General features: G+C 45.2%; 1 long non-coding RNA gene across 1 annotated transcript in view; it reads left to right on the forward strand.

The window, feature by feature from the left end:
* The window catches only part of LOC138493137 (uncharacterized), a 167,406-nt gene extending 158,153 nt beyond the window's left edge, over window positions 1–9,253 (forward strand). The window contains exons 2-3 of the long non-coding RNA XR_011276276.1: window positions 7,982–8,118; window positions 9,150–9,253. This is a non-coding gene — a long non-coding RNA (uncharacterized lncRNA). The remainder of the gene's footprint in view (window positions 1–7,981; window positions 8,119–9,149) is intronic.
* Window positions 9,254–10,505: the final 1,252 nt, after the last annotated feature.

The following is a 10,505-nucleotide window of genomic DNA, read 5'->3' on the forward strand; positions in this document are numbered from 1 at the left end:
CCTACAACCCCCTTGTGCTATTGGTAGTATGCTGTTCTGCCAACTTCTCTGTGAGCTGTATTGCTTGCTGTGAAAGCTCTGATCCCTTGCTCTGTCATAATTGCTCTTGTATCTTCTGTTATTATATTTGTAATCGTTTCTGTAATCGTTTTGCCAATATTGCCTCCTTTGATAACCCCCCGCACTACTCTGTTCCCTGGTGTCCCATTTTTCTTTTAGCACATTGAATATGTACAGGTTGAAATTCTCCTTATCCCAACCTATGTCTGGGAAGCAATCCATTTCTTTCCTAAATTCGTGGTCATATTCCTTCCATGCATCCCCCCCAAATGCTTTGTAAACCTTTAAGACTCTCTGCTGGTATGTTACCAGTGATACACCGTCTTCTGGGTATTTTTGTAGTATGATAGTGGACATTATTTAGAAAGCCGCCGTCCAATTATCAAAATTCCTTGGTACTGGTGCCCTTTTTAGTAAGTCCTTCTCATCCTCCTTTATGTCCTCTAATGATACATTCTGCCCTCTCTTTTGGACATCTAGTAACAAAAAGATACCTATAAATTCTTTCCTCCATATCTTCTCCTTCACTTTTTCATTAATGTACCATGCCTGTAACTTCATAGAACGTCCTTGGGCGTCTTTTCCGACCGTGGGCCTGCCATATTTTGTCATAACTGTGGCTGGTTCTTGTACTGTTACATTGGTAGGCCCAGCCGGCGTCACCGGTAGGCTGGTGGTCGTCCCCTGGGGAATAGACCCTGGCGGGACCCCTTGTGCCACCCCCTGTGGTATGGGGACCCCGTTTTCTGCTGGACTTGGCCCTCCTGCCCCCTGACCGTCATCTGCCCCTACTACCCTTGCCTTTCTCTGTTTATCTTTGCTTATTACCCCCTTCCATTTCACCCATGCCTTCAAGTGGTCCCTCTCTTCATCTTCACTACTTTCTGTTTCAGATGTTACCACCCTTTGCCTCTTCTCCTTCCCTCCACGGGTTCTGGGCGACTTACCCTGAGCCGTGATGCATGTTTTTAACATTTTTACAATCGTGTCCCCAATATTATTATCAATTTTTACAGCACCTTTTTTATTTCCTTTCTTTTGCCTCTTCCTAGGCTCCTCCGGCTGCTCCTGTGATCCTCTTGCCACCTCTCTTGCCCTTTTCTGGCCCTGTGGAATTCCTGCCTCTTCTTTGCTGCCGCTGGAATCCTCTAGCAGCAAAGGCGACATTGCCCTTGCCCTTTCCTCCGTCTGCATTACATCCAGCACCCATTGTGCTCCATACTCTTTTTCCGCTTTTTTGGCCCATGCGCTGAATTCTTGCGCTCTTCTTGCCTTGTCTTCTGCCATTCTGCGCACTCCGCCTTCCACTGTGTTTTAGTCTTTAAAATTGTCTCTGCTTTTTGTCACCGCTACTGGGATTTTCAGTTGGCTCGAACCCCCAACCTTTCTGGCACTCGTCATGACTTTTCCTGGCTGTGCCCTTAGGCTGGCTTGCTGTGTCTTTTCATTTGTGCCTTCCTTCTACTAGGCGCTGTGTGCCTGTCCCTTTAAGGCCCTCTGCCGCTTCACCCTTGCCTGCCGTGCCCCTCCCTGCTGGTCTCCGATGACTCCTAGGCAAATGTAGTCTGTTTTGGACTCCCCGCGCTCAAGGCGGGTGGCCCCGCCTTCCCGCTCTTGCGCTTCGCGCTTCTTGTCCTGAGCGGGTAGCGGTTGCCTCTTCGCCGCTCTCTGCTGTACCTGCTTCCCCTTCTCCTGCTCACCGGACTTCGTCACGGCGTCTCCCTTTGCTGCTTGACGGAGGCCTTGGAAAATGTGTACCCGCTGCTCCCGCGCTCGTCGCAGCTCTTCGGCTGCCACCGCCGGCTTCCTCCAGACCTCCGGCTCCCGACACGGCCCCCGCGGCTCCTGGTAATCTTCTGCTCGTCGAATCTTCTCCACCCGAGCGTCGTTGTCTGCTCACGGCTCCGCGAAGACGTTAAGGTAGATGTCCTACTTGGTCACGCCGCTCGTTTGCAGTGGGGGGAACAACAAAGACACGAAAAGCCAGCAGAGGCAAAACGTTTCCTTCTCCCCCTTTTCCAGGCCCTGGGAGCTTAACCGAATGAGGTGAGCTCCTTACCTGGTTGTGCCTAACCTGCTTTTCATTGGGGTACTTATACTCCCCTGGCCCTTTGTTGTACCTCTGGGGGGGCCGGACTTCCTCCTGCCCCCCTGTTGCTTTTTCCTCACACCTTTCCCCCATTTGTGTTGTGCTTCCTTTGGCAACGCCGCGGGTGGGGGCGCCGCTTGGCTGCCCCTACCCTTGCATTTCACGCCGTTTGCTTCCCCCACCACGCGCCTAACCCCCCAGGCCCTCTATCGTGCCGTACTTTGTACCGCACTGGGCCTGGGGCAAATGGCTTCCCCTGCGCACACAAACATAGCTCTCTCCAAGAACGGGCTGGTGGGAGACTCGCCCACAAGAAAATGAGGCAGGTGGGGCGAAGGCTCCAGGGACTGGAGTCATATAATAACTGCTCATCAATTGCGAGTTGCCCTTCTCAGAAGAGTGGGGCACTGGGGTGCAGGAGCGCTGGCCAGGCATATGCCACCTGCAGTGCTGCCTGCCACCGAAGCAGAATGAGGTCTGAGAGATAACCTGTATACTTGATGCTGGCACTTCCTGGGCACGAGACAGTCCACCTGGTCCATACAGGAGGAGAGAGGCCACCCACAGTGAGACAAACATGAGTAGGGACCTACAAAGTGTGAGACAGCAAGACAGGCTGGCGCAGCAGTCTTAGGCAAGTAAGGACACACACAGCCTGATCCTTACAAGCACAGGGGCCTCCAGTGGTGTGAGACAGACAGCAAGAGAAGGAACCGCCTGATTGATGTGTGAGAGACAGCCTGGTGTAATAAAGAGCAGGAGCCTCGTGCAGCGTGAGACAGACAGCCTGGTCCATACAAGAGCAGGGACAGCCTGTGAGAGCAGTCCTGGTTAATATCAGAGCAGGGGCTAAGGGGGCTGTAGCCCCTGGTATTTTGGTTGTAGCCCCGGATAGAATCTCAGGAGCTACAACCAAAAGGCTAGCTAGCCCCGAGTCCTGACAGTTCCGACATTAGCGTAGCCCCGGGTCTTTTCCAGACCTAGCAACACCCCTGTGAGGGGGGCTTCAGAAGTGCGGAGGCTGGCCTCAGATCAGGTGATCTTGGGTCTCTCTCCGTCCGAGGCGATCAATTCTCCACACGGCCCTACGCTGAGCACAGGCTGCAGTGCTGAGTGAGTCCACTCTCTTCTGCTCATTGCCCTCCATGGGAAGCACGGCTCCTTTGTCGGTTATCGGGCCTTCTGTCTGCACAAACACAGCACACTCTGGGGAAAATGTAAGGTTTCAGGAACTCTGTACACCGCGGGTCAAGCTTAGTGCGTGGCGAAATAAATAGATACAGTGGAATCCTGCATCCTCGATGACCATTATTGTGCATTACTCATACACTGCTCTGGCACGTGCACCTCAAAACGGAACTGCGGCACACAGATATTACAGTGATTGAAGTGACACACACCTCTAGCAGTGCACATCAACCCAGCCCTGTAACACGCCCTGCTATTCCAATGATAGATACTACACACACAGCTCTCGCTGTGCACCTCAGCCTTGACTTGCAATACACACTGCCTGCTACTCCATTGATTTAGGCCATACACAGCTCTGACAGTGCACCTCATCCCTGACCTGCTGAACACTCTATAACTGCAGTGGTTGAGCCATCCAACAGTTCTGGGCTGGCAATGCACCTCAATCCTGACCTTCGGCACACACTGCTGAGCCAGTAATTGAGAGCACAGATTGCTCTGATGGTTCACCTTCGCCCCGACCTGCAGCAGCACACGTTTGCTCCAGTGAATGAGCCCATAGGCAGCTCTGGCAGTACTCAATCATAACCTACAACACATACACACACTGCTATCCTGGTGATTGAGCACACAGGTAGCTCTGTCAGTGCACCACGATAGAAACCCATGCCAGCATCTGCTTTCCCAGTAATTAGGCACAAGTAAATGATGCATGTGGGTGGCCACAGGACAGTGTCGCTTTTATCAGAGGGCAGACACAACATCCCTTGGGTGTTTTAGAGGCTGGCAACCTTGCTCATGTGTTTGCCTGCCAGGATTTCACCCAGGTTCTAATGTTACCAGCATTGACACTTACCCATATAAGACTGCATGAAATTGTCATCAAAGCACATGTCTCATCATTCATATTTGGATTTTGTTTTCCAGGGAATATTGCACTATAGATTGCTGGATTTAAAAGGTGAGCACCGTTTATACTGTGTACTGAAGAAAGTGTCCTAATAGATTAATTCCTTATGCATCAGCGGTGCATCTGTTTTTAAAGTAGCCGATCAGTGGCTGTTCATTCTGTACCTCAGCAAGAAAAAAGCATATTCATTTAGCCTTTTACTGAGCACAATGTGCAGGAGTGATATTATTATTTTCCTCCTTCAGCATTGTCTTTATTTAATTATTTTTCATTTCTTTTTCCTTTATCGCTGTCAGGAGGCACCATTTGTGTCCTCAGTTTCTTCTTTAACATAAAACATAAAAAACTCAACAGCCACAGTGAAAGAAAGCATGGAGAAATCTCTCTGTTTTTACATGTTCAGTTTAAAGCTGAGGTGTTGTCATTGTGACACTTTTAAACACCCCGAGTGCGCATACAGAGTGAATCCTGGATTACTGTGGCGGCCATCTTGTAATGTAGTTAAATAGTCTAAATTGAGGGGCCGGTAATACTAATGTGGCCAACTGCAGCGAAGCATAATGCAATCCAGTGGGGACGTGTTGTTACATTCATAATCCTAATAAAGTCCCAAGCAGTAAAATTGAATTTAAATATGTCACGTTCAAAACTGGAAATGGGTGTACATTAGTTGGTGCGTCCACCTGGTAAATTGTTGCAGTGGCTCTAGTGTGGCGACGCGCGACACAGCATGGTGCAGTATTCTTTAAGCAAATTCTTGCTCTCATAGTTCAGGTTAAGTTACATACATTAATGTTACATTGGAGGGTTCCACGTTCAAAAATGGAACACATTCTTGCTTTCATAGTTCAGTTACAGTCTAAGTACATTAACGTTACACTTACGAGTTCCACGTTCAAAAAATGGAACAAACACATGCATTAGCTATAGTACAGTCAGGTGCTAGGATGTTTTCATAGTTTTTTGCAAGCACATTACCACCTACTTAATTCTGGTATAGTCACATGTAATAGAATTACATTTACAAATTCCTACATTTCGAGGTCGAATATATGTGATAATAGTAGTTCAATCATCATCTTGAATTTTTTCATAGTTCATGTGCAATTGCGTATTGTGCAGAAGCGATTGCAAATTCAAGCTGATACGCCTTCATCTGGACCTTTGAATGGTTGGACCCCTGCAGTGGAAACACCAAACAGTAGGATTATTTCTAGAAAATGCCTTTTTTGTTCACATTAGATGTTTAATTGTACATATCCTGTTCTGTGTGTGTTAGACAAATTAGGAGCCATATTTGTCTGCTAGGACTGTGTATATATAAAAACAGTCTATATGTAAAATCTGAGAGATTTCTCCATGCTTTCCCTTAATATGTCTTTTGAGTTTTTTATGTCTTACGTTAGTTAAAGAAGACACTGAGGACGCAAATGCTGCCTTTCGACAGCAATAAAGGAAAAAGAAGTGAAAAATAATTAAATAAAGACAATGTTGAAGGAGGAAAATAATATTAGTCATGAGTATGCTTTTTTGTTGCCGAGGTACAGAATGAATATGATATGGTATGGCATTTATAACGCGCCTATACACAAGTTTTTCAAGGCATGACGAGGCAAGAGAGGGGGAACAAAGGGAGGACATACAATGATCCTACTAGGCCAGGTGCCATTCAGATCGTGCAAGTGCATGGGAAGGGGGAAGGGGGAAAGTGCAAGGGGGAGGGGAAAGTGCAGTACATGGGATAAAAGAATAATAATAATAAGTAAAGTACAGCCAGCTGGTGTCAAGTGCAAGGGTAAGTGCTGGTAGTGGGACTGTAGGGATACAGAGACAGTCACGAGTAAAAACATATGCTCACCTGGTCCATAAGGAATTAATCTATTAGAACACTTTCTTTGTTACAAAGTATATGCTAATAGCAAGTCCTGATATTGGGGGTTCTCCCTTTAGTTCCTATAACACCTTTTATTCTTTGCCAGCGTAGTTATTGGAAAATCTCTCATCTCTGTCTCAGACAAGTTTTTTTCTTCTGGAGTTGGGATCCCAAAGCGATTTTAAAGTGGTGGCAATAAAAACATATTTTGGGTGCACCACTTCCATGGAAGTGATTTAAAGTGGGATTGAGGTACTTTGTGGAGTTTGGAAAGAAGCAGCTGTAGTATTTGGTGATCATAAGGGTAAGAGCTGGACTCTTCTTGGCTGAAAAAGAAGCCTACAACATTGGATAGCCTGTCTGGATTGCAGGATGCTGCTGTGCCAGGCCCGGGTTGCAGTATTCAGTGCTTTATTAGAGATGTAGAGCACTACTGGCATGCAGTTTAGGTCTAGATATTGTGGTTGCAGGCCGCAGGACACAGAACTCTTGGCCATCTTTTTAGGGATGTTTAACAATGATTATGTTCGGTTATTTAAATATAACATCTATACCTAAACGCTTTACATAGAACATATATGCTTGATGAATCATACAATATCACCCAATGGCAGTTGGTACTCATTTAGCAACCTCGGAAGGATGGAAGGCTGAGTTGGCCTTGCCGGGATTCGAACCTGCGACCTGCAGATCACACATAGATCACAGCAGAGAGTGAGAGCTCATTCCACTGAGCTATTTTAACAATGCTGCACTACCGCCATGGTTGCAGGCTTGCAGCACATTGCAGGGCTGCAGTGCAGACAGCATTGGGCTGCTTACTGGGGTTGTTGAACGTGGGTGGTCTAGAGGACTGCAGTCGTCATCATGGTTGTCCTATCAGGATTGCAGGGAGATAGGGCTGCAGTATTGAGTGACTGTCTACCAACTCCCTCTGCTTGGGCCCACACATTGTCAGGGTGGTTATGTAACCTAACAGCATTAGAAATTAAACACAGCAAACCTTTAGCGCTTTAAGGACATACTAATGTCAGCAGGCGCTAAGCAAATACCACATAGCATAACATTTGCAGACATCTATAACTGCGTTTCATTAACAGAGATGCTCAGCCCAACCCATTCATTGCTATGAATTCACCATTTTTTTCAATGTCATATATTGTATTTTTTGCACACTGTAAATGCCCTTTTAGCAAACGTGCACCACCTGAGTTACTTGGGATTTGGATACATGCTTGTGAGCCTGCATGCTGCATAGAAGCTATTGTTAACAGTACTCCTTTGTTGCCTCCAAGAGTGTTAGTAGAGGGTTTATATTCATAGATGCATTCAGTGTGCTGCTGGTATCTTTCCTATTGTTCCATGCTGCATGCTGTCTGTGTCCATCCATTATGGGAGATTTCACATTGCTGATTTTAATTTCTGTCCCTAGAGCAGACACTAGGTGCTGTGCTGTGCAATTCTATGTGCACAAATGGTAGGTGCCCACGGCACTCTGTGGCTATGTGCTCTTTGTTTCTAATAGAATGGTATACTTAGTGTATGCACTTCTAGCCAGCCTTGGAACACATGCCACCGTGCATCCCTAGTGCAGCCACTAGTGGCCAGTCAGTCAACTCCAGCCGAGATGTAGGCTGTCCCTTTAGTCACCATGGTTTCTGTAGCTCATGTTACAAAAGTATTTTGCTACTTGTAGTCTTGTGTTCTTCTGGGCTGGCTAAACATTTCAAGTTGCAACAACCATTTATAAAAGGCATCTGCTCTTGGCCTGAATGCAAGGTCTACACTTGCACATAGTCCGCTCAGCAGCACAGCACTTTATTTGCATGAACATAATTGCTATTTCTTTTTTAACCAGAGTATGGACAAATTGCTCAACAAAGGAAGGGGGTGTCACTGCTGCTACAGCACCACCTAAGAAGAAATGTTGTGCTGCTTTCAAAGAGGATTGGTTAAAGGAAACCAGAGTCCCAGAAATCACAAGATGAGAGATTTGTGAGTACAATGCTGATGTGGGTCTGATTTGCAGAGTATGTGCAGAAGCTCAAGTTGCTGGCAAATTTTCTACAGGAAAGAAATGGGCCGATGGGTGGACATTGTACTACATGAAACGCTATTTAGTGGTAGAAGTCCATATATCTGCTGTACAGGCTCTCAGGCACAATAATTTGGCAGAGAAACTGGGGTTTGGATTGTGTAGTATGCTGGCACAAACTTCTACTGAGAGAGTTAATAGGTTGGCCATGGCTGAGCATGTCCATGCTGTCTGTGCAAGAAATCCGCAATCACATAGCACACTACACCAAATACCAGATAGCTGGAAAAGTAAAAATGATGTGTTTGAATTCCTGGAGTCCATCAGCAGCGTAATCTGATCAGAAATCATGGCAGAAGTTTGCAATGCTTCATTTCACACACTCATTGTTGATGAAAGCACAGACATTTCAGTCAGTAAAATGTTAGTTATTTACTGTGAGATCAAATCTCTTGCGGCAACACCACATTCAATGCACAAAACTGTGTTTGGTGGAATTGTCAAGTTAACGTCTTGTAATGTAGAAGCTGTCACTTCAGCTATTGCTGAATTTTACTCTGCCAATGGTCTGAATCTGCAGAAAATGGTGATGTTCACATCAGATGGTGCGTCCGTTATGCTTGGCAAACAACATTGTTGCTACAAGGCTTAAACAAGCTATTCCACATTTAATTGACCAACACTGTGTAGCTCACTGTGAAGAATTGGGCAATCGGGGATGCTTGGAAAAAGGTGCCAACGATTAGGGAAGTAGAAACCTTGTTAAGAACTGCTTATTCTGTGTTTTGCATATCTCCTTTGAGAAAATCAAAATTTGAGGAAATAGCATCAGTCATTGGTTGTGATGCTTTGTCTTTTCAGCCCCTTAATGAAGTGAGGTGGTTATCAAGACATTTTGCACTGAATGCATTAATGCACAATTATGAGATGTTGCTAAAATAATTCTCTTTCAAGAAACTGTCTGACCCCACTTATCACATTTCTTTGGCAGTGCTAAATGATATTCTTTGCGATCTAGCAGACTTGTCCAAGTTACTAAAAAAAAGCAGTCTTACAACAGTTGAAGCCATGCAGTTTCCACGAGGCAAGATCAACCCCATTAGGGAACAGTACCTTGGTCCGTAAGTGTGCTGGAGCAGCACAGTTAGAGATCTGATCTCAACATACTCTGAAAACGACAAGGGCTTCAGTACCCCATCTATTCTGAGTTTCATTGGTTTGGTGTGTGAGCATATGGAGAAAAGGTTTCCAGAAAACTGACTGAAGGACTGGGCCAGTTTTGATTTTGATTCACTAGCCACTCAACAATGCAGCTTTCAGTTTGGAAAACAAAATGCTAAGCATCTTGTTGAAAAATACATTTTAGATTTCAAAGACTGTTTAGAATCAGACCCCAGCATGCTTGTGGTGGATTCCATTGCTACGCATTATAATGTCTTGAAGTACGTGGTAGCAGAGAAGAGCAAGTGTGGTTCTTTAAAATCTTTTCAAGATCTGGTGAATTTCACACTTCAAAATGCCACGGAGTACAATGTAGTGGTACAACTCATGGACATATGTGCCACATTCCAAGCCTCAAGTGCAGAGTGTGAGCGAGGGTTCAGTCTCATGAACAGCATTAAGACCCCCATCAAGGAATCAACTGGAAGAAAGTCACCTAGATATGCTCATGCAAACAAAGGTGTATCTGTTACATAATTAAGTGAATCTTGGTGAAGTGTATCAGCACTGGAAGAGCGGCAAAGACAGGTGAGAGAAGCATGTGAATCAAGGGGAGTCTGACAGCTCAAAAGACTCAAGTTTCAGTAGTGCCACAGGCACGGCCATGGTGAGTGGTAGCAGCACCACTGAAGTGTGATAAGATAACCACTGTTAACTTCTACCCATCAATGCTGACACTTTGTTTGGCCTGACCTCTCACATACTCACTTTTCCAGCTTATTGATGCTTTGCTCATCAGAGAGAACTTTGCCTTTTAAAAACATAAGCTTATTAGAAACAAGCTTTCAATGTAAACCTGTTGATGCAGGTACTTCAACTTTACCCAACGACAATTGGTATGTATAGCATTCACATATGCCTTCATTTAAATAAAAATGTATAGATTTGTATTTGCTCTTGATAGGTAATATTAACATCAGCTTAACGTAACATTATATGGCAAAACTGTCTGTGCTCCCTGTCCTGTTGCTTTCCTACAGGTTGAGAAATATGTTTGTTTTCTGTATTATTTACATAATCATTTTATTTATTTTCTTAATTGACTGTAAAACAATGTTTTTTTAAATGTTCTACCTACCACTCCCCCACTCCCAAGTTCCAACATAATTATATTTATTTTTAATGT

The sequence above is a fragment of the Ambystoma mexicanum genome, chromosome 10 (genome assembly GCF_040938575.1).
Source record: "Ambystoma mexicanum isolate Mex_15411 chromosome 10, UKY_AmexF1_1, whole genome shotgun sequence".
NCBI lineage: Eukaryota > Metazoa > Chordata > Amphibia > Caudata > Ambystomatidae > Ambystoma > Ambystoma mexicanum.